General features: G+C 43.5%; 1 non-coding gene across 1 annotated transcript; it reads right to left on the bottom strand.

Annotated features, from left to right (window-relative positions):
• Positions 1-15,631: 15,631 nt before the first annotated feature.
• Trnas-gga lies at positions 15,632-15,715 on the bottom strand. Its single transcript is given in 2 exon segments — positions 15,632-15,666; positions 15,676-15,715. It is a non-coding gene; the product is annotated as a tRNA-Ser (tRNA).
• Between the last annotated feature and the right edge of the window lie 6,357 nt (positions 15,716-22,072).

The raw sequence follows: 22,072 nt of genomic DNA, 5'->3' as shown, positions 1-22,072 counted from the left end.
GGTTGGGTGAGGCAGCGGTCACAGCATAAACGGCCGCACGTAGTTGTGACTCCTGCAATGTTGGAACGTGCGGACACTCATTCGGGGTGACAGAAGGATCACAAGCAAACACCTCGCTGGTCAGCTGGGTGCCTCTGTTGGTAGTGCTGACACACTTCCACTCTGTCTACTGAGAGGTACGTGCTCGCTAGATGCCTCGCCCCCTAAGAGACTTCCGTAAAGAGCAACCAAAGACTATACGTACGAAATTTCCTGCTTGTTACACGATCGATCTTTACAATTTTTGTCGATCATCGTCACAGACGACGAAACATGGGGTTTATTCCTTGGAACCGGAAACAAAACTGCAATTCACTGTGTGGCCCTACTCCATCTCTCTTCCGAAGAAAACTTTCAAAGCCGCAACCTCGGCCGGTAAAACGTGGCGACGATCTTCTGGATCTTATGTCCTCCTTCGTAGTGCAACGATCAACTCTTAAGTGTATTGTGTTACACTCAGGAAACTGAAGAAACAACTTCATCGTGTTCGCCGTTAAAAAAATAAAGACAATCCCCACCTTCTTCGTGAGAACGCAAGGCCTCATCCAAGTCTACGCACCCGAGAGAATCTCACAAAACCTCACTGGACTGTGCTTCTTCATCCACCCCGTAGCAGGGATATCGTACCTTTCGACTTCCATCTGTTTTGCCCAATGGAGGATGCATACCAAAGGACGGGCTGGTTCCGAAACTTGTTGTGAATGTGGAAATAAAAAAATCTCCAAAAACAGCTAGATTTTTTCAGCAACCAACAGGCAGTTTTAGAGTTATTTTTATCGAATTTGTCATGATTGCCTACCAGTAACAAGACTTTCAGTCTGAAATAAAAGTTAGAGGTTGTGGGATAGGAAATATTTTATTGTTTGTCTTCCAGTACAGATAAATGGCGGGCGTGCGAAACTCATAGAAGACAGCTGCTATGGTATAAATTTTGATATGGAAATACCATGGATTTGTGAACGCACATTACAGAGCTGGCCACCTTCAAATTCTGTACTTAATTATAACAAGAAATTAAACTAAGGTTGTTGCAATGCAACGCAATGAGCAGAAAAAAAGGACATTCAAAATAATTAGTAAACATTGGAAGTATTTATAAAAAGCTTCCAAAGTAGTAGCTTTACTTCCCAGATCGGAGTTTATGTATACCCTGGTTACTATTTTCAGCTGTTATATTGCCATCTTCAGATAATGGGATGCGTGAATTACAAAACCCCCACGTGTGGCACATTGCATATGGTCACTGAAAACATGGAGGTAAATTCGCAGGAAAGACACTCTCATGCAGCACTAAGTACACTAACGTAAACTGTTTCAGCAAGGCACAGAGGCGTCAAATGTTTATCAGACGCAGCACATTCCCTGCGACTCAGATGTGTGTATGTCGATATCGGACTCCATACCGTGTGTACTTAATGTTGCTTGGGAGCGTCTCTTCCGTGACTTTGCCTCCATGTTTTAAGTGGCCAGATGGCAATATGCCGCCCGGAGGTGCTTTGCATTTCACATATCCGACGGCCTGAAGATGACAACTTTGATGAAACTAGTAGCCAATACATGTATCAACAGCGACCTGAGCAATAAAACTTCTATTTTGGAAGCTTTTTACATCGATATAGAGATCGCTCTATTTGTAATCACGTCTCACGTTGCATAACGCATTCAAACGTAAATGGAATTACCTTGATTAATGAATTAATCAAAATGTTCAAATGTGTGTGATATCTTATGGGACTTAATTGCTAAGGTCATCAGTCCCTAAGCTTACACACTACTTAACCTAAATTATCCTAAGGACAAACACACACACCCATGCCCGAGGGAGGACTCGAACCTCCTTCGGGATCAGCCACACAGTCCATGACTGCAGCACCTTAAACCGCTCGGCTAATCCGCGCAGCAATGAATTAATCATTCGACCACACAGACAACACAGTAAAACTTCCTCGGGCAGCTACAGTGTCACAACTTTGGGGACGCTGACGATGGAAGCTATCTAAACAGAGAACCGGAGGAGAAGGTTAGTTTTCAACGTTCCGTCGACAACGGGGTCGTTAGAGACGCTAAACAGAACAGTCGACAAGAAGTGTTCCGAATCAGCGCTTGGGGGCCGGCGGACATCTTACCGCTCCCTTGCTACAGCTAATCCATTGGGAACTCACGACATACTAGTTTACGCAGGTTATTCATTAATAATAACACCCGCCAGGTTAGCTGAGAGCGCTAATGCGCTGCTGCTTCCTGGACTCGGGTAGGCGCGCCAGCCCCAGATCGAATCCGCCCGGAGGATCAACGATGTGGGCCGGTGTGTCGGCCAGCCTGGATGTGGTTTTTAGGCGGTTTTCCACATCCCTCTAGGTGAATACCGGGCTGGTCCCCACATCCCGCCTCAGTTACAAGACACGCAGACATTTGTAACACTTTCGCAGTATTTCATGGTTTACACTAGATTCAGACAGATGGGGTACACTGATTCCCGGCTGGCCGCGGTGGTCTCGCGGTTCTAGGCGCTCAGTCCGGAGCCGCGCAACTGCTACGGGCGCAGGTTCGAATCCTGCCTCGGGCATGGATGTGTGTGATGTCCTTAGGTTAGGTTTAAGTAGTTCTAAGTTCTAGGGGACTGATGACCACAGATGTTAAGTCCCATAGTGCTCAGAGCCATTTTTTGATTCCCTCCTGGGGGGTATCGGGTGGCGGCAGCAAGGGCATCCGGCCACCCCTTTTAATTAACCTTGCCAATTCCGTTGTAACCACGCCGACCCCGCGACCATTGCGGGACAAAGGCGCAAGTGAAATAAAGAAAGACTCATTAATAATAACATCGGTGCGTATGGGAACAGAGGTGCCACCTTGTGACGTCAGTACTGGCTCTTGAGTAAAAAAGGCTGATGTCCACTGTTCTGAAGCCTTTTTGTGCCATTGATAGTGTACCACCCCACCCGTCATTTATCTGGTTTTGGTGTGTGTTCACCCCAGGTAATTGACTAACAGATCAACAGAGAGTGCAAAACTGCCACAACGTTGGATAATGCAAGGGAAGTAATAAGGCCCTGTGACTCCTGATCGAAGTGCGGTGGCAGTGTTGACATTAACTGGTTCAGAATTGATCCCTTTTAATTAAAAAGGGGTGCACATTGATGCTATATTCAGCTATCGAACACCAGATGCAAATGTTGAACGTAAAATTAATTAAGAAAGTGACTTGCGATTTCAACTACTTGATTGAAAACATATGCAGTCGATTAGCACAGATTTATTTTAACTCACGACCTTCAATCATCGTATTACATGACTCTCCTAACAGGCAGTGGTAATAAATTGCGTTCGCGTCGAGTAAAGCGCGATAAATCAAAAGTAATTCCTGTGGACTGACCCAGGCGTAATGCGAAGTGCAAGAAGAATCCTACAATACACGGCCCATGAAACCCTCGTGGAAACTTTGCTGACATGATCCAACAAATTAATCAGTGGCCGGAGTGGGCGTAATATCACCGAATTCAGCGTGGTGGAGCAGTGTCGTTGTGCAGACATCGGCCGACCTCGTGGTGCTGCAAGGCTGCGCTCGTCTATTCACTCCTACCTATCTTGCTCAGTAGATAGCTGAACGAAAACTTTCTATCTCCATGCTCAATCGTTCCATTTGCTAAGTCCTAAACTGCAGAGATGCTCACTCATTCTCAGGCAAGCTGAGTAAAGAACGCCACGTCCGCACTCCAGGCAAGCTGGGAACGGAAGACCAACACAGAGACTTCTCCCAGTCCGCTCTTCGCCTCGGTTTCCCCTCCAGCAAAATCACTTACGCCAATTGCAGAGCAAGTCGCGTTAATTATGCGTCGCTTCCCAGCGCCGACCAATGACTGCTCTGGGAAGTGAACAAATTCCCAAAAAATTTCCCTTCCTCTCAACTTCTGCTATTTAGCTCCTCCCAGGCCACCCATCAATGTTAGCGTCTGCACAGACATCAATTTTTCCGGAATTCTGACTCCCAGAAGAGTACTTCAAATTCGTCGTTCCTACGTTCCCATCGGAGGCCGGCGTATTTCATTCTGTCGCTCTTCACCTGATTTACTTCAGACTCCGTGGACCGTGATTTCACTGTGAAGTTGCTATAGTGACGAACACGCATATTTTGACCTCTGTTGACCGCTCCACCGTAGCTTTGCGTGGCTTTCTCGCACGTTTCCCTGAAAACGGGACGACGGACATTTATCAACAGACGTACAAGTTCTCCGTCTGCTTCCCGGTACACCAGCATGGGGTCAACCACCCACTCACTGTCACTCATCTTGAGGCGGCTGGAGGCCGCGCCCCGTTACCGCTTTCTCAGAGCTCGAGCCGCCCTAAGCTGCCTGTCGTCGCTTCCCTTCTCCGCTCCCCCAGCGGCCACGGTCAGTTCTGAGTAGTTCCCTGGGATAAACTAGCCTCCAGTAAATCGACACGTTTCCACAAAGTTTTCATGTCGTGTGAATTTACTTTAAAACCATCACCTGACATCAATTATTTCAATACGTCCATACTATACCTTCTACAAGATGCATTGTGCCTTGTCAGTCATTTTTGTTCAGCCCTACTGTTCGCTCAGTGTGAGTTAGGTGATCTTCAATGACTTCATGTAAGGGGCATAGTTCTTTCCATCCTACAATAGAAGAGTGATTGATCTTCACTGCATTTATGTTTTCCGATTCGGGTCGCACCCTGGACTGTCTGCGCACGCTTGCAAGACTTTTGCTAAGCTCAGGAGTTGACTTCTGTCTAGCCGTTCGCTTCGTAAAGTCCATCGTCATCGAGCACCAGGTACCCCTCGTTTGTTACGGCGGTCTCTGCGCCGCAGCCGGTGCGAGTGGTCGCAAGCTGTGTCCTGCGTGCGTCTGGTACGGTAGAGAAGTGTCTCGTGCCGCCGCACCGGGTGTGCATTAGAGAACAGAGCGGGCGCACAGTAGCCCGGGTAGGGGCGGCGCCGGCCAGCCCACAGGTCAGAGCAGACCAGACCAGGCCGGGCCAGGGCGGCGCCGCCCACAAAGGCCGGCGCAATTAAAAGCCGGCCAGCGCCGCGCATTTCGTGATTTTTCGCCTCGTTTCTCGCACACCGGACGCGGGACCGTTATTAAACCGGCCGAAAACCGAAAACCTAAAAATAAAAAGAAATAAAAAAGAGCACACAAATGCGGTTGGATTCTGACGGCAGTAAAAAAAAGAAGAATGTTAACGCGTTTATAGCGGAGGTAAAAAAATAAAAACATGAAAAAAAAGAGGATGCAGTGGCGTCGGAACGCGGTAGCCCGTACTGTGTGGGGGAGAAGAGAGGGGGAGGCTTGCGGGCACAGTCCCCCCCCCCCCTCCCCATTTCCACTACCACCTCCCTCCCCCCCCTGCCACCACCGCCCCTACCTGCGTTGCGTTGCGTTGCGTTCCACTTCGAAATTCCGACGGCCAGCTTCCGTTTGTACTCAAAAATGTGGATTGCATTTACATTATTCTGTGTGTACGTTGCAAATTGCCAAGTAATTTCGAATTTTTTTTCTGATTCGTGAGGTACGTACGAGGATAGCAGGGAATATTAAACACCTTGCTTCTAGTTCCGAGAAGCTAGTTAAATACTTGTCGGATCCTCGACTCAACTGTCATGGGTGCAAGTCGGAACGCCTACAGTTTCTAGAACATCGTCGACCTTCTCATGGGGAGGACTGACAACCTGCTCTAAATGTTCAGAAATGTAAAACTGTGCACTTCACAAAACGAAAAAACTTGGTATCCTATGACTATAATTTCAATGAGTCGCTGTCGGAATCGGCCAACTCGTACAAATACCTGCGTGTAACACTTCGTAGGGATCTGAAGTGGAACGATCACACTGGTTCAGTCGTGGACAAAGAAGGTGGCAGACTTCAAAAATGGTTGAAATGGCGCTGAGCACTATGGGACTTAACTTCTGAGGTCATCAGTCCCATAGAACTTAGAACTACTTAAACCTAACTAACCTAAGGACATCACACACATCCATGCCCGAGGCATGATTCGAACCTGCGACCGTAGCGGTCGCGCGGTTCCAGACTGTAGCTCCTACAACCGCTCGGCCACCCTGGCCGGCTGTCATGCAGTACTATTACGACATTCTTGTTCGAATATGAACATACCTGTGTGACCAGAAGTTTCTAATTTGCGATAAATTCATAATCTATTAGCCATTATCGAGAAAAGTCACAATTCCTTGACATTGACCTTAATTTACATTACGAGAATTATATTTTTTGTACAGAAGACAACAGCACAACATTGCTGATTGTTTGCTGATTCCATAGATACCATTTTTTTTTTTTGGAAGCTTTATCTTAGGAATCCTATAACAAATCCGTATTTCCACTGTTGAAGCCTGTTGAATTCATCATCTCACATTTTGGTACCATTAAGTGAGGGTTTAGAACAACTAACGACCATAAAAGGAATATACATTTCATGGGGGACCTAGTCATTTGGCTAATTATAAAATTATATCAATTATTAACAAATGAAGCTATCGTGAAATGCTGAAATTCAATTAAACGACTGTGCTGAAAGGGAACATTTATTCGGCAGACGCTGGAGCATAAAAGATCTAGTTTACACATAATTATAACCAAAAACCATTGGCTCAATTAACATTACCAAAAGATAAATCTTAATATTAAGTTATCTATAACGTCGGAAATACGAGACCTGAGTTTCTCCTGGCGACCGGGGTCGCTGAAAGTGTTACCTGGCTGAATTCCCGGAAGTTATTTGAAACTTCGGGAATACTACAGACTCGTTAATCTAAGACCATTTGCAGATCGAAAATTCCTTCAAGTTGAGATTCTGAACACATCAATTCTCAGTTTTAAATTTCGTGAAAATCACATTTATTTTATTTTGATAAGATGGCAGAGAGGTTTGATGGAAGAACAGTGGGCTGAAGCATGGTTGCTGCCACTTTAATATACATTTAAAAAATTTCCATACGAATGGATGTATCTTTTAATGAAATACTAATAACAATTAAAATAGCGCTAGTGTTCAGTCAGTTTAACTCTGCTTTGAAGTTCGTGTTTCTACTTCGACTTCGTGACCTAACATCTCTTAAAGTGGTGCAAGGGGAGATGTCTTTAAATAGATTTTTCGAGAGAGACTAAACGACGATTCAGAGTGAATTGATGTTGAGGGTAACTCATACAGACCTGCAATATTTTAATTAGTGTGAAAATAATCCAAAAGTAGGTTGTCAACAGTAATAACACATCTGATGTCACTGCGAATTTCTTTGTAAGTTTACGTAATAAATATTGTATTGTTAAGAAATGTTTTGACTCACTAGTATTTATATGGCACGTAGTAGAACCTGATAGCTGAAGTGAACTGTTACCAGGAACCAGGTACTGTCCTACCGCTACTGAAATTCGTAACATAACACTGATGAGATCCACAAGCTGGATTTGTGGTGTCATTGAATGAAAGCTCACAATTTATTTTTATGGAGCCCAACCATAGAAAATGTCGCACTCTGCACCTGGTGTGACACACATGTCACTATCAACATACTGTACGAGACTGCCGATAAAAATAGTTACTTGGATATTAACGTGAACTTTAATATTTTGGACGTCTGTAGTGTGCCACTGAAGACGGTCATGAAACTCGATACCGGTCCGCCAAAGTAAGATACGAATAAACCCTACAAAAATCTGATGTCGACTTTTTGCCATCATTACGTTCCATCAAATGTTTACTTTTCTCCTCTCCAATACTCACTAGAAATAAAAATGAAACCTGAAACGATAAATATGACAAACAAATTTCCCTTCATTTTCGTCCCCCTTCCTCACTCAAGCAGCCAAACTTTTTATGGTGACTGATTATAAGCACAGTTAACAACTGATGTTTTCACATGAAGTTCATCTAGACCTTTAAATGATTATAGCTTTTGAGATTATTAATATTTTTTATTCTAAAAAATGACTACAAGCTGTTAAGAGTATTTATTTTATTATTATGTAACGAGATTAATTTTGAGGTCTTCATCTTCCAGAATTCCTAAAATTTTTCATGGTGAATACCACATGTCTACAGTTTTAAAATGTATTCCGTAATTATTTTCGTCATTATTTATTATTGTGAGTACGCGTTGCTCAGGTATATAACACGACATCAGCAAGTTTGGAACTTTTCAACCTTGACGATGCTGTGCAGTTGGAACCATTTATTCTGATACTCTCTGACTGGACCACGATTAACTCCAAGTGGTTCCATGTATCAGCGTATCTGAACTGATGTTTTAAACGCACACCTAACACCAACGTTAGAAACCTCATTTCTGCTGCGTCTATTATTCGTTTATCATTATCTCTTAGAATTCTTGTTTCACTGCCTATTGCATGTTTTACGTAACATTACACAACTTTGTTCTTAGCCCTTACCTCATTTTTCTGCAGATATATTTTTATGTATTCAGTTACCCTCATTTTCGTGTACGCTGTTTTTCCTCTAAATTACAAATTCGTAATTTTCGAACGAACTTATTTGTTCCAGTATTTGATTACATATCACCAGTTTTACCTCTTGCATTTTTATGCCTCTTTTGTCTGGAATTTCCCTTTATTTAATGACATTTTGATATTGCAGCTTATTAATATTCGGCCGGCCGGTGTGGCCGTGCGGTTCTAGGCGCATCAGTCTGGAACCGCGTGACCGCTACGGTCGCAGGTTCGAATCCTGCCTCGGGCATGGATGTGTGTGATGTCCTTAGGTTAGTTAGGTTTAAGTAGTTCTAAGTTCTAGGGAACTGATGACCTCAGAAGCTAAGTCCCATAGTGCTCAGAGCCATTTGAACCTTATTAATATTCGTTCAGTTTTCTAATTGTTGGAGACATATTTCTGTACCAGTAAAACTTTTTCTGGTATGTGACCACATGCTCGGTTTGTTTTATAGGTCTGTGTATCGGTTACTGTTATGAGTGGCCTTTCTCGTCACGGCAATGGCAGCAATTTGCGTCAGCTACCTCAACTCTGGTCCATAACGCAATACGACGACACAATCACAAACTCAGGAAAGTTTTCGACATAAAAGTTTTCTGGGTATGGTACCGCGTCATAATGTATGAAACTACTGCTGCTGGAGAAAAACCAACGTTTCGGCCACGATTGCAGCGGCCTTCTTCTGGGTCTAATGGTGCGTTCTAGCTGCGCACACCCGTCACCAACTTGAACTGTCCCCTGCTGACATGCAGGGTCCATGGATTCATGAGGTTCTCTCCATACCCGTACACGTCCATCCGCTCGATACAATTTGAAACGAGACTCGTGCGACCAGACTACATGTTTCAAATTGTCAACAGTCCAATGTCAGTGTTGCCGGGACCAGGCGAGGCATAAAGCTTTGTGTCGTGCAGTCAGCAAGGTTACACAAGTGGGCCTTCGGCTCCGAAAGCCCATATAGATGACGATTCGTTGAATGTTTAGCACACTGACACTTGTTGATGGCCTAGTACTGAAATCTGCAGAAGTTTGAGGAAGGGCTGCACTTTTGTCATGTTGAACGGTTCTCTTCAGCCGTCATTGGTCCCGATCTCGAAGGATCTCTCCCCGGCCGCAGCAATGTCCGAGATTTGATGTTTAACCGGATTCATGATATTCACGGTACACTCGTGAAATGGTCGTACGGGAAAATCCCCACTACATCGCTGCCTCGGAGATGCTGTGTACCATCGCTCGTGTTCCGACTAACAACACGTTCGAACTCGCCTAAATTTTGGTAACCTGCCATTATAGCAGCAGTAAGCGATCTAACGAGCGTGTTGTTGTCTTATATAGGAGATGCCGACAGTAGCGCCGTATTCTGCCTGTGTACGTATCTCTGTATTTGAATACGCTTTGGCGCTGCAGTGTATGAGAACCAGCGAGCCAGTGCAGAGGCTGGCGGCAGCTTCCTTGCTGTACGACGCCGTCGCCTGGCTGCTCCGTGCTCCAGCGCGCTGCCGCTCGTCGGGGCCGCTCGCTTACCCACTCGTCCGCCCCCGCCCCTGCCAGTAGCTTAGTTGTGACTCGGACTGTTTATCTCATCTGTACCGGGCGCTGCTCGGGCGCGCGGCAGCCGATCGCGTTTCGTTTGCGGTCGCAGTCGCAATCACGCAAAGGCAGATACGAGTATACCAGCGGCCTTGGGGCAGGTACCAGCCGCTACACGTGTACACAAGGTCCGCGTGGGGCACCTGTCCTCCTCGCCCCCACGGATAAACACGACAAGTTACGGACCCACCAGGAAACTCTTCCGATGGACCACCACCTCCGTGATGAATGATTCGGTATCTGAGTACAATTTTTGATCACCTGAAACTCACTTTTTTTCTATTTTAGTACACTACTGGCCATTAAAATTGCTACACCAAGAAGAAATTCATTGGACAAATATATTATACTAGAACTGACACGTGATAACATTTTCACGCTATTTGGGTGCATGGATCCTGAGAAATCAGTACCCAGAACGACCACCTCTGGCCGTAATAACGGCCTTGATACGCCTGGGCATTGAGCCAAACAGAGCTTGGATGGCGTGTACAGGTACAACTGCCCGTGCAGCTTCAACACGACACCCTAGTTCATCAAGAGTAGTGACTGGCGTATTGTGACGAGCCAGTCGCTCGGCCACCATTGACCAGACGTTTTCAATTGGTGAGAGATAAGGAGAATGTGCTGGCCAGGTCAGCAGTCAAACATTTTCTGTATCCAGAAAGGCTCGTACAGGACCTGCAACATGCGGTCGTGCATTCTCCTGCTGAAATGTGGGTCGAATGAAGGATAGAGCCACGGGTCGTAACATATCTGAAATGTAACGTCCACTGTTCAAAGTGCCGTCAGTGCGAACAAGAGGTGACCGAGACGTGTAACCAGTGGCACCCCATACCATCACGCCCGGTGATACGCCAGTATGACGATGACGAATACACGCTAACAATGTGGGTTCATCGCGATGTCGCCAAACACGGATGCGACCATCATGATGCTGTAAACAGAACCTGGATTCATTCGAAAAAATGACGTTTTTCCATTCGTGCACCCAGGTTCGTCGTTGAGTACACCATCGCAGGCGCTCCTGTCTGTGATGCAGCGTCAAGGGTAACCGCAGCCATGGTCTCCGAGCTGATAGTCCATGCTGCTGCAAACGTCGTCGAACTGTTCGTGCAGACGGTTGTTGTCTTGCAAACGTCCCCATCTGTTGACTCAGGGATCGAGATGTGGCTGCACGATCCGTTACAACCATGCGGATAAGATGCCTGTTATCTCGACTGCTAGTGATACGAGGCCGTTGGGATCCAAAACGGCGTTCCGTATTACCGTCCTGAACCCACCGACTCCATATTCTGCTAACAGTCATTGGATCTCGACCGAGGCGAGCAGCAATGTCGCGATACGATAAACCGCAATCGCGATAGACTACAATCAGACCTTTATCAAAGTCGGACACGTCATGGTACGCATTTCTCCTCCTTTGACGAGGCATCACAACAACGTTCCAGCAGGCAACGCCAGTCAACTGTTGTTTGTGTATGAGAAATCGGTTGGAAACTGTCCTCATGTCAGCACGTTGTAGGTGTCGATACCGTCGCCAACCTTGTGTGAATGCTCTGAAAAGCTAATCATTTTCCAATCACAGCATCTTCTTCCTGTCGGTTAAATTTCGCGTCTGTAGCATGTCATCTTCCTGTTTTAATAGCCAGTAGTCTAAAATCAGCCGATTTAAGACTACGTAAAATTTCTCCTGTCGATATCAGCAGACATCGCTGGTGCATAAAGTGAAAAAGTGTCTCGTAGACTACATATTCGACTTTTGAATGACGAGTGCCGAACAACACAACAGAGAAGAAACCAGAAAACAACTTGCTTAGGAAAAGTACAGTTGGGTTTGTCTATGGCAGCCCTGTATTTGTGACGAAACAATGGAAGTGAAACTACGTACTTGTGTAAGGACTAACGCTTAGAAATTGACTTCCATCGAGCTGCAGTAACAATTACAAGTATGTACAACTGATGAATGTATCGTAAGTACAAGTATTTCTCGATTTGTGGAGTGAGTAAAACACAAACATTTAAAGAGGAACATGTGGAAAAGAGATGTATTTGAAAAATAAACCAATAGATTCAGAACAAAGCTGGGAAGTCAACAAAGCATAAAACATGATCGATGTTTAAATCTGACGCATCAGAACAGTGAAACGTATGTTGTATGGATGAGGTGGATGCGAGAAGTGAAGAAAGATCCGTTTCTTGATAATACGAAAAAACGCGAAACCTTATTGTGAGAATAATTTAATAAAACGAACATTAACCCCCTAAAAGACAGACGTTCTTGTGTTTAACTGCATAGAAAGAAAAGATTGCACAAAGAGTGTTCGTGGTACTACGTTCTCGTTAGTCACATCAAAGTGCGCCATGCAGTAAAGACAAGAGGCGTGAGAAGAAACGATCCTAATTGCGCTCACATCGTTGGGAATGCGTGGACATATTTAAATGTGGGAGTGGGTGTTTCGCTGACGCTAGCACAGTGGGGGAGTTGTGAACACCACACCAGTAAGACAGCAACTCTTTACAGTGCCGTGGAAAGTCGCAGTTCCAGATGCATTACGTAAGCCGCTGTGTATTGCATAGTAACTTCTGTCGCTTTTTCTTTCGCGGATCAATAGTCTTTTGACAGGTCTGCTACGGCCCATAACGATTTTTATACTGTCCCAATCTCTTCATCTAAAAGTAACACCTACTCCAAACTCCTCAATTATTTATTCTTTGTTTTGTAATCTCTGCCATGTTGAACTCCTGCCCTCTGTCACTCTCTCTAGTACTACAGAACCATGCCTTTATGTCCTAACGTATTCCTCAACTTTCTGTCCTGTGAGGTAGTTAATGTTTTCCACGTATTAGGTAAAAGTCTTACAGTGGATCAGTCTTGAGTGCACCACATCACCCCAGGAACGAATCGGCGATCAAAGTAATGGATGAAAAAGGAGTCTCTTTCATCCGGTGGAAAGGTCACGCCCAGTGTTTACTGGAGTGGAAACTCGGTTACTTGCCTTTCAAAAAGTTGAACTACTTTTGGCGTATGGTACGCAAATTTTCTGAACCAAGTGGATGAAAAAAATTGTAATCAAGACAATGCACCAGTTCACAAATATGTTTTTATTTAAGGTGAAATGAGGTACGAATTGGTGCAGTATCCATCCACTCAGCAAGTCTGTCAATCCTCGACTTCCTCCTACACCAACTCCAGCAGAAAGTTCTCATAGAGAAAGGTTTCAGTGCACTGAAGATATTGCGGCATCTTCAGTGGCTGTTCCGCAAACCTTGCAGAATGTTGTAATGTTCGGTATAGTGCTCTGGCATGAAATAGGAGTACGTAGAAATCGACAATTTTTTTTTTTATCTAGAGAAAAATATTTCAGTGACAAGCCAAGAAATATTTTCTTGCTCTTTTAACGGAACCATAAGTTGGCTGTGTTGGCAGACTCCATCCTTACTTGCTAATTTTTCAAAACTGTCCCCATGGGCAGCGACATTGTGCTAAAACCCTATCACCTCTGTCTCACGACCTAATGAATACATAAAATTAAAAATACCGTTTAAGGAATCGGCGATTGTTGGCAAAAACACTGTAATTTTTTAAAAAAAATTACTTGTGCTTATAATTCGCCAAAACAGTTAGAACTCTCCGTGTTATAACTTGTCGAATACCTTGTTTAGATGTTTAGAAGCGTTTATGCAATATTAATTTTGATTGCGTCACATGACACACGACGTGCATTAGATCGACAAGCACTAGGAAACTCCTTCCAGGCCCAGCACCAGCAAAGAACGAAGAGCAGGCATCACTTCCAAGAACAGCAGGCGATAACTAAACTGGTTGTAAATACAGATATAACCGTAGCAAGGCACCTCAGACGGTATTAGTTTGTTCAGAAATCAATTATTTGAAATGGAATATTGTTTCAAAATCATATTCAGCAATTTTGGTATCACAATCTTTTACATTAACATATTCCTACTTTGGATGCTATGTATGTAGCTGCAGAAAGAGCAAATCCTCGCCAGCTCAGCAACACCCCACTTCTGTTGTGATCCTGTTTCTATCTGAACAGTCCTACTAGTACGAGGTGAGCATTAACTTCTTTCCATACCATGACCTCTTTTCTGTACATGCCGACTGTATCCGAAAGCAAATCTCTGATCCGCATGCTCCAGTCTTCGTCTCCCCCTAGCGCCATACAATTTTTAATTTGTACTGCTCTTACTGTTGTATCAGCTCTTTATCTACGGCTTGTCACATGTTCCACCGTCCTTTTCCTTCATCTGGTTAGGATTCTGACATATTTATCATCTAGTCTGTTCTAATCCAAACTTCCTCGTGTCGAACTCCACCTGGCTACTTTTCTTCTTCTGAAGTAAGGAAGAGTAGATGCTCCTCATTTAATCTTTCCTCATTTCACCACTTACCATATAGCGTTTTAAATACATATTTCAGGAATCATTTTCATTGGGTACTTTAGAGATAGTACATTTCTTAGGTAAAAAGATCGTGTCTTGCCTCTGCAGTGCTGTGGCTGGCAGGCCTTGCTTGCAGTGCAACAAATTTCCTGGCTTTCTGCAGCCGCGTTTGCTTGTGTCAGTGTGTAAATATTCTGTAACACACCCGTAGAATTGTTCTATTTATTCAGAAATTTAAACCACTGCCAACTAATTTTCAATTCTAAGGTAATACTGTAGTGTTTTATGCCTCACAATAGTTGTTCAGTCATTTCAAAACCGCCCATTTTACCAGACTACCCAGAGACAGCTTCGATTCTGGGGGAAAATTTTCCATGCCCTTATTACGGGGATCGCATAAGTAAGTTTATTTAGTTATTCACACAGAAAAAAATCGAGAGAGGACGGAGTTAGCTGTTCTGTCGAGCCAAGGAAAATACAGCAATATCTTCCAAGGAGTGTAGCTAGTTGAGGACATAAGCACTGAAGTGAGGATGTATTACTTCGTGCTGAAACAAGTTCTTCAAGTAAAGCTGACTACACTCTCACTGTGTACTACATTTATAAATTGTAACCAATCGCTCTGGGCCCTATGACAAATATTACAAAGTCTTCAAGGATCCAAAACCTAGAACAAGCTGTGACTGCATTTGACGCAATAGACTAACAAAGGAAATGAAAAAAAAAAATAATTGAGAGGAAATTCACGAGTGTATAGAAAAGGTTCCGCGTTGTATAGTCTGTGTCAGAAACACGAAGCGAAGTCATCGTTGAGACTTGACACCTTGACCGAGGTTTATTATCTCGACATTTATTTATTTACACGTCTAGTTCCGTAGGACCAAATTAAGCAGCAAATCACCATGGTCGTAGAACGAGCCACTACATGAAATTGCATCAGAGAAGTTAATAAGAAATAAAATTTAGACGGATCGTATACAGACCACTCTGCTGGGCATGGCTTGGTTCAAACGGCTCTGAGCACTACGGGACTCGACTGCTGGGGTCAGCAGTCCCCCTAGAACTCATAACTACTTGAACCTAACTAACCTGAGGACATCCCACACGTCCATGCCCGAGGCAGGACTCGAACCTGCGACCGCAGCGGTCGCGCGGTTCCAGACTGTAGCGCCTAGAACCGCTCGGCCACTCAGGCCGGCTGCTGGGCATGTATTAGCATAACCAACAATACAACACATGAACTTGCTTATTTTTTTCGAGTCATGAGAAACCTCAATTTAGACTTGAATGAGCAAGCATTACTGCTAAAAATTTTTAAAATTCTTGTGGGATATTACTAAAAACAGGTGCAACAGAATTACGTACACCTTTCTGCACAGGAATCAAGTATATGTGCGATCCAAACGCAGATTCGATTTCTGCCTAATATTAACTGCGTGAAAGCTGCTCATTGTTGGGAGTAAGCTCGTACTGTTAACAACTTATAACATTAATATAATGAATGTGGAGAGGCTAATGTCTTAATTTCCTGACTTCTGAAGAGGGATCGACAAGAGGTTCGTGAACTTAAGCCATATGTAGTTTGAACTACCCGTTTATGAGCCAAAAACACTCCATGTGAGCGGGAAGAGTTGCACCAGAATATAATGCTGTATTCATAAACAAAGTCGATCAGTTTCCCAGTCAGACCACCACTTAGTGCAGATACTGTTCTATTGGTACAAGATCCGGAAAATGAGGTTTCCATGACAGCTTTCCATGTAATCAAAATGTCAGTTTTACTTAAATTGTGTGTTAGAAACTATAAAAACTGAGTCATATTGTGATTTAGCATCAATTTATTTTCTGCAAGCGATGGACTTACGTCTTGAACTGCGCTGTTTGATACTCTGCCTATGCTCCACTTTATATCCCCACTACCAAACTAGTGTCAGCAGTAAATACAAATATTTTACAGCTACTTTTGAAGGCCATCGCTTGAAGAAAATTGATGCTAAATCACAATATGACTCCATTTTTATAGTTTCTAACACACACACACACACACACACTATATATATATATATATATATATATATATATATATATATATATATATATTTCTTTCACAGTAATGAGAAAGAATATGAGCCGACCTCTGGGGCACAGTTAAGTGGGGAATACCTTAGCGATCATACTGGAAACCCAACTATTTCTTATATGAAACTATTTCTTATGTGAAGTAGTTGGGTTTCCAGCATGATCGCCAAGGTATTCCCCACTTAACCCAGAGGTCGGCTCATATTCTGTCTCACTACTGTGAAAGAAGTTACACATCTGCCATCTAACGGCTGTGCTGCCTCAGAACGAGAGACCGTAACTGCTGTTAGCAAAGCACTAAACTAAAACTTTTGAGTTTTCGGCTACTTCCAGCACTGACTGCGGGTTTAAGCACGCCGCCGTTGTTACTACGTGGTATTCACAGCGCTTCAGACTGAAGTGTGTTGCGCACTGTATTGCAGACCACGGGAGGACGGGAAACGAGACATAGGCGACAAATTCTTGAAAGATATCTGGTACAGCGCATAACAACTGTTCAAGGAACCTGTGCGATTACTACCAAGTGCTGACAGAGCTGGTACAAGAGGTGCCACCAGCTAGAGACTAGGAGAGAGTGCGGAGCCCTTACAAGGCGACACCTCGTGGCTCTTCCGTTCAACCGAGCTGGCAGGACCCTGCGTATCTCGTGACGGGAAAACCATAATGGAAGGTAAGTAACGACCGTAAGTCTCTGACATACGAAATTCGACTAGTACTGCAGAACCACACCGCATTTTATACTGTATGTTTTGGTCGAGCAAGGAGTCACAGTCGCAACTTAGACAGAAATCTGGATGTGATAATACAGAGAGCGGAAACTGTCTACAAGCTGTATACTTTGCAAATCAATCCAACGTGTAGTTCTGAGGAATGTTTTCATTGTACCCCACATTAAAATTTGTGTCTAGTCTGTACCCGAGGAAGTAGTAGGTATGGTACATCACTGTTACTGACCCAGTTCGTGAGTTATGAATCCAATATTTTGTGAGTTTACTGAAACGCACGTTCCAACCTCGTGCAACAGATACAAATCAGCATTTGCGAAGTTTATTGTTAAGATGGTAAACATACATCAGATACTGTTTGGGAGGCATAATCCTATAAGAGGTGGTATAATCTTACATTCATACGACCTGAGAATTGTTTAAAAAAGTCAGCAGTTTTAATCGCCATACAGATTGTTCCTGATCTATATTAACGACATAGGAGACAATCTGAGTAGCCGTCTTAGATTGTTTGCAGATGATGCTGTCATTTACCGTCTTGCAAAGCCATCAGATGATCAAAACGACTTGCAAAAGGATTTAGATAAGATATCTGTATGGTGCGAAAAGTGCTAATTGACACTTAATAAAGAAAAGTGCGAAGTTATTCACATGAGTACTAAAAGAAATCAGCTAAATTTCGATTACACTCAAACCTGAGGGCTGTAAATTCAACTAAATACTTAGGGTAGGGATTACAATTACAAATAACCAAAAGTGGAACGATCACATAGATAATATTGTGGGTAGAGCAAACCAAAGACTGCGATTCATTGGCAGAACACTTAGAAGGTGCAACAGATCCACCAAAGAGACTGCTTACACTACGCTTGTCCGCTCTATTCTGGAGTACTGCTCTGCGGTGTGGGATCCGCATCATGTGGGACTGACGGATGACATCGAAAAAGTACAAGGAAGGGCAGCTCGTTTTGTATTAATGCGAAATAGGGGAGATAGTGTCGCAGATATGATACGTGAATTGGAGTGGCAATCGTTAAAACAACGGCGTTTTAGTTACGACGGGGTCTTCTCATGAAATTTCAATCACCAGTTTTCTCCTCCGATTGCGAAAACATTCTGTTGGACCCACCTACGTAGGGAGAAATGAACATCACGATAAAATAAGAGAAATCAGGGCTCGCACGGAAAAATTTAAGTGCTCGTTTTTCCCGCGTGCCGTTAGAGTGTGGAACAGTAGAGAGACATCATGAAGGTAGTTCATTGAACCCTCTGGCAGGCACTTTATTGTGAATAACAGAGTAATCACATAGATGTAGATTTAAGTGTTTCACATACAGGGAGTATTACGACTGATTAAAATTATCGTGGGGTCAGCTGGGGATCGAACAGTTAACGCTAGAATTTTTATTTCTGACGTGCAAATAGATTTATACTAAAATCGTTCCCTTCAATGTTTAAATCTGAAGATTAAAGTTCTCTTTCAGAGTAGTTTAAGTTAGTTAGCACCAGAATTATAGCATTTTTCAACTGTTGTAATATTGTCGCTGTGAATTCAACACACGGTTTTTTTTTGTCGTCTTTTGCATGCTAACCGTACCTATACTCCATACAGCCACAGAATATGCATGAAAGCCGGTAGCACTGGTGCAAGCCATAAACTGCAAAGTCCAAAAGGCTGCCTTTAGCTGTCTGAAATCTGTAGTCACCTAGAACTGATGCAACACTGAGGCGTTTCCATAGAAACGTAAACAAGTTCGCGTTACGTGCTTGGTTTTTGCGACACATGGTGCACTTTAGTTGTCAGTGGTCTTCTCTCGCCGTGCGGACTACAGCACTCGCACATATTTTTTTTAATAGGTTTCGTTTTCTACAGCGTACAACTTTTTTTTTTACGTCGAAATGTAAGGCTGAGTATAGTAGCATTAGCAGTGGTAAGTTCACTGGATCAGTTCATTATCGATATTACCTATCACACATTTATTAGTGCACGACGACTGTAGATCTGGTTGAATATGAATGCTTTTTGCAGTAACCACTCTTTCTCAGTCGTCAGCCTTGTGATCGGTTTGGTGCGGCATGCCACAAATTCCAGTCCTGTGTTAACCTCTTCGTCCCAGGGCAGCATCCTCACCCAACGTCTTCTATTACCTGTTAGTTGTAATGTATTCCAATCTCTGTCTTCCCCTACAGTTTTCGCTCTTTATAGCTCCATCTAGCACCACGTAAGTTATTCCCTGACGTCTTAACGTGTCCTGTCGTACTCTGTCACCTTCTTGTCAATATTTTTCCACATTTTGCCCCCTCGGTAATTCTGCGGAGAACCTCCTCATATCTTACCTTATCAGTCCAACTAACTTTCAATCTTCTGGTACAGTAGTATCACATCTCAGACGTTTCACTGATCGTCTTTTACGATTTTTCCACAGTCCATGGTTCACTTATAAACAATGCTGGCTCCAAACGTCTTCTCAGAAACTTCTTCCTCATACTATGGCCGACATTTTATACTAACAGATTTTTCTGGCCAAGAATGTTCTCTCTCTCTGTGTTAGTCTGTCTTTTATGTCCACGTTACTTCGTCCGCCATGTTTTATTTTGTTTCAAGTTAGTAGAATTCCTTAATTTCGTCTGCTCCTTGGTCCCTAGTTTTGGTGTTTACTTTGTCGCTTATCTAATTTCTTTTTCTCCTCATTGCTTTCTACTTTCTTCGGTTTACCCTCAGTCTATAGTGTGTGATTGTAGCATATAATACACCGTGCAGTTGATACTCACTTTCACTGAGGGTAGTAATGGCATCAATGAATCTTATTGTTATTATTCTTTCACTCTGAATTTTAATCCCACTTCTGAAACAATACTTTAATTTCTGTCGTTGCCTCTTCGCTATATACATTGAACAGTAAGTGGGAGACACAGTTCGCTGGTTTATACCCTTTTTAATCCATTCTTGGTCTTCCATTTTTATTTTTCCCTCTTTGTTCTTGTACGTATTGTAAATTACTCGTCTTTCCCTAGAGTTGACACCTGCTTTCTTGAGAATTTCGAAAATCTTGCACCCTTTTGATTTGGTGACGCTTCTTAAAGTCCGTCTCGATTTGTTTGAAGTCCTGCATCTGTTATCAACCCTAAAGCCAAACTGATCGCCATCTGAAATATCTTTAATGCTCTTATCCACGCATGCAGCCCGAGTTTCAGCCAGCGGTGGAAGCGCTGGTCGCTATAGCAGGTTCCCGCGCTGCGCGCGCCACACACCACACGTTACACAACGTCTGCCTCAAGTGATTCAGCGGAAGTGCGCCGCTGCCGTGTTATCGCAGATGGCTCAGGCAGCCGCGCAATTCGTCTCGCTTTCAATTCCGTACTCTCTTTTCTTCCCCACCTTAATTTTCACGTCTTCTCTACTCCACTTTTCGCTTCGTCGCACCGCATTATGATAATTTACTTTGCTTTCACATTGCCACATACAGGGACCGCAAATACAAAGCACCAACCACCAACAAAAACAGTTCGCATTACAGCAGCGCCCAAGCTATTTCCACCGTTACATTTATTTCAGAATCGCGAGCATTTTTATAAGCCATCGGTGGTGTAGCTGATCTATTGTAAAGTGCACGAGCAGCCATATTCCTTTAGATCAAAACACTGCTGTGATAATAGCCTCGTCGTGGATCACTCTTCTAACATGTTTAGTGCTGATCTTGTGGTTCCTTTGATTATCAAATCAGATGTATGTATATTATGTATCTTGTACCGAAAAAATTTTCTAGTGACTTTTTACAATTTTTTCTTGTTGTGTACCCATTTCGTTTAGTTGAATTTTTAGCATTCTTACGAACTTGTACGTTTACGCTGCGTCCACGTCTCACTTCCATGCGGTGCTGTACTCCAAGCGTACACAAATCCTCGACACCAAGCCACCAGTACCACACTTTAATTGAAATTGGGTTTCCTCGCTTGCCTACGGTTTCATTGCATCGAACTCTTTTCACGCAGTCCCACTTCCTGAATACAAGAACCTCCACGCTTTTATTATATCTTGTCTAGCATCGACGTCTATCTGTGTATCACTCCGCTTTTTATATTCAACACTTGTTATTCTTAAGTGGCTAACCGTAATTCTGTGGTAAAAAGGCTGTCCACGCAGCTGAATATTTCTGTACCTTCCTCATTTCAAACTGGAAAGACAAAAAAAAAAAAAAAAAAGTTCAAATGGCTCTGAGCACTATGCGACTTAACTTCTGAGATCATCAGTCGCCTAGAACTTAGAACTAATTAAACCTAACCAACCTAAGGACATCACACACATCCATGCCCGAGGCAGAATTCGAACGTGCGACCGTAACGGTCGCTCGGCTCCAGACTGTAGCGCCTAGAACCGCACGGCCACTCCGGCTAGCCTGGAAAGACAACGTCGTCTGTGTTTCTTCGCATGTACGCCTAATCTTTTCTGCCTCTATCTGTTAAAATACGCCTCATGTTGTAAACCATATCGAACAAAAAAAGCAATAATTATACACTAAGTCTTCGTTCTGGACTACATGTAAAATATCATAAAACGGGTGGATGTTAGCCCAGTTACCAGGTGATAAATTCTCCTTCCCCGACTGTCTAATACTGTCTGTCTGGACAGGTGAGCAGTGTGCTCGATCAACGTTATCTCGTTGACCTCGTCACAAGGCATTAGGCATTAGGCTGGCTGCTATGATCTTACAGCAGTTACGGTAAATTAACTAACAATTTACGTAGCA

The sequence above is a fragment of the Schistocerca piceifrons genome, chromosome 7 (assembly GCF_021461385.2).
Source record: "Schistocerca piceifrons isolate TAMUIC-IGC-003096 chromosome 7, iqSchPice1.1, whole genome shotgun sequence".
Taxonomy (NCBI): Eukaryota; Metazoa; Arthropoda; class Insecta; order Orthoptera; family Acrididae; genus Schistocerca; species Schistocerca piceifrons.
The sequence above is the reverse complement of the archived record's forward strand: the minus strand, read 5'-3'. Positions and strand labels throughout refer to the sequence as shown.